Source organism: Palaemon carinicauda, chromosome 13 (genome assembly GCF_036898095.1).
Source record: "Palaemon carinicauda isolate YSFRI2023 chromosome 13, ASM3689809v2, whole genome shotgun sequence".
Lineage (NCBI taxonomy): Eukaryota > Metazoa > Arthropoda > Malacostraca > Decapoda > Palaemonidae > Palaemon > Palaemon carinicauda.
In genome coordinates this window covers 73,501,903-73,505,838 of record NC_090737.1, presented here as the reverse complement: position 1 = coordinate 73,505,838, position 3,936 = coordinate 73,501,903, and positions in this window count along the sequence as shown.

The window sequence follows — 3,936 nt, the reverse complement described above, 5'->3', positions numbered from 1 at the left end:
ACTAAATAGAACTGTCATCTGCAAATCTCAAGTTGTTAGGGATATTCCCCACTAATGTTATGCCCTACATTTTCCATATCTAAATTCTTAAAATTTCTTCTAGGCATGCTGTGAAAATATCTAGGAGAAATGGGGTCTCCTGTCTAACTCCTTTCACAATCAGAATTTTCTCACTATCGTATGTAGTTTTTGTATCTATTTTCAAGTGTTCTAACATAAGAGTCATATACTCAATGCTTTTGAATGGCTTTAATCAGTGCTGAAATTTTTACAGAATCAAAAGCTTTCTCACAGTTTATAAATCCCATACATAGTGGTTTGTCATACGCTGTTGATTATTCCATTAGCTGGTAATTGCATGGATTTGGTCAGTTGTTGAATACCCGCTTCTAAATCCTATCTGCTCTCTCGGTTGATTAAAGTCTAGCTGCCTTTCTATTCCTGCTAATATGATCTTTGTAAATATGTTGTATACTACTGGGATTAAACTTATTGGGCTTGGAAGAACTTTATCATTATAATAATTCACAAAAAGGGAGACACAAAATACCTGAAAATTAAACAAACACACATATACCCACAACATACACACACACACACACACACACACACACACACACATATATATATATATATATATATATATATATATATATATATATATATATATATATATGTATATGAATGCATACGCACGTGTATGTTTGTGGGCATATACATACACAAACACACACATATGTATATATGTGTGTGTATATATATCGCTCTATCTATCTATTTATATATTATACATAGATATATTTATGTATGTATATATACACATATACATATGCATATATATATATATCATATATACTGTATATATATATTTATATATATATATATATATATCGATATATATAGATACATATATAATATATATATATATATTTGTATATATAATATATATGCATATATATGTATATATATAGATATAAATATATATATATATATATACATATATATATATTTATATATATATATACATACACACACATTATACAGTATATATATATATATATATATATATATATATATATACATACATATATTTATATATACTGTATATATGTATATATATACACTGTATATATATATATATATATATATATATATAGATACATATATGTAAATATATATATATATATATAAATTTTATACATATATGTATTCATATATACACACATATTTATATATATATATATATATATATATATATATATATATATATATATATATATATAGATAGATAGATAGATACTCATATGTATATATATATATATATATATATATATAAATTTTATATATATATATATATATATATATACACAGATATATATATATATATATATATATATATATTCATATATACACACATGTATATATATATATATATATATATATGGATATAGATATAGATATTGATATAGATATACTGTATATACTGTATATATGTATGTATATATATATATATATAAATTTTATATATATACTGTATATATATCTATATATGCATACATATATATACATATATATACATATATATATATATATATATATATATATATATATATATATGCTCTAATTATTACGATAATTTGCGAAGTATAAAAAATAAAAAAGCCATATTAGTTATGAATGAATTGTAATAAATTTCGTCAAAACTAAATGACAATCCAATGGAGATTGACGTCCAATTAAAAAAAAGATTAGATATTGATTATATTTACTACTACAAAAAGAATTAAGTAGACAGTTGCCCCTGTAAGCATTAAACTTATGATAAATTAAATTTAAAGGCAAACACTACTGTATTATGATTACGCTTTCCACGTAATTCATTTCGCACAATCTGTTTCTTTTACTGTATTGTGGAATGATCTTCCTAATCGGGTAGTTGAATCAGTAGAACTTCAAAAGTTCAAAGTGGGAGCAAATGTTTTTATATTGACCAGGCTGACATGAGTCTTCTTATAGTTTATATATGACATATCTGTTTTTGATATTGTTAATAGTTTATATAGGGCATATCTGTTTTGACGCTGATACTGTTTTTAGAATGATATATTGCTAATTCATTCTCATCATTGATTTATTTCCTTATTTCCTTTCCTTACTGGGGTATTTTTCCCTGTTGGAGCCCTTGGGCTTATAGCATCTTGCTTTTCCAACTAGCTTGGCTAGTAATAATAATAATAATGATAATAATAATAATAATAATAATAATAATAATAATAATAATAATAATAATAATAATAATAATAATAATAATAATAATAATAATAATAATATTACAGAAGCTTTGAGATGGTGCTGATAAATTTTCTTCTTCCTATTGAATGTTACTCATTAGTGAGATTTCCTACCGCTAGATTCACAATATGGTACTTTTCTTCAAAACCTCTGGTTAAATTAAGATCATAAGTGTATTTTGTTTTGAAATACACCAAGAAACTTCATTTCAGCGATAAAACAAACACAAATTCTAAACCTAATTGCTCTACATTCCCAATTTGCTAGAACACACACAAAAATTCAGAATATCATATCTGGTTACCATATATAATTTGTCAGCGAACACCGACTAATTTCCTCCTTGCTCCCAAATCTGTTGCAATTAATTTCCGTTCCATTTACGAAATCTAACGCGCAGATGAATAAGCAGACAACTGTAAATGAATTCCTTCCTATTCATTTGCAAAATCACTGGTCTTAATCTATGAAGTATAATGATAAAACTGTAACGGAGATTACACCCGATTTAATTTCTTTCAAACATAAGACAATGTCCGTAAAAAGAAAACAAATTACACCAATATAAATGAACCATAAATGCCTTCTAATTGAATATGTGAAATTTAATACAATTTCAAAACACTTATGGTTACTTTAACGAAATTACACACCGAAAAACGGAGAATAAATGACAAACCCAACTACCTATTCTTCACTACAAATGTTCCTTTCACTTTCACAATATATTCGTTTACTAACGCTGAAAATAGAGAACGCCCCCCCCCCCCCTCCCCACCCCACCCCCACCCCCAAAATACATTAAAAATAGCAGCAATCTAATGTTTATGGGAAGCCTAAGGGCTAACAATGAAGGACCAGTTTTCCACTTCTTACATCTTGAATTTTTTATGTTTGTTAACAACAACAAACCATCAGAGAAGCAGAAAGACTTCAAAACAACAACTCAGCTCGCAAGTGTTTTTAAGTCAATGGAAATGCAGTCCATCTAAAGACATACATATTCAGAGTCACGCTCTTTTAAAACCATCTCACTAACGAGCAAATGCCTCAAAACAAACCCAGGTGCGAAAAAATATGTATATGTAACGTACTTATTCCATTTGGTATTAACTGTCGTTTTATTATAGTTACCAAGTTTTCTGAAATGCTGCACAAAATCACGTAAGATCTTAATAATAACACAAAAATGTAAAATGATATCTACTTTTTCCGGTCTCCGATAAACATATTTACATATTTACGTATAGCTAAACAAGATCTCTTGATAATGTCAGTTCAAGATTATCTATATATTCCCCTTGAGTTTATGAATTTCCTTACTCCTATGCTTCTCAAATATTTTTTTTCTGATACGAAAACCTATCCACCAATCTTAACGCGTTTATAAAGGTTAACTGATTGACATTGAAAAGCATTAAAAACACATAATTTTTAAATCAGTAAAGGATATTCAACTCAAAAGTCTCTACCATAGACCTTCCATAAGTCTCTCAGTGGAAATCCGAGAATGATTTAGAAATGGCATTTTTGCTGTGGGGCGTTTCGTTTAATTAGATGAATCCCTTACCAACGACTCGTAGCGGTAGACCAATTTAAAACTTCCGGCAGTTTTAATTTTGTTAGTACACTAGAACCAGACGG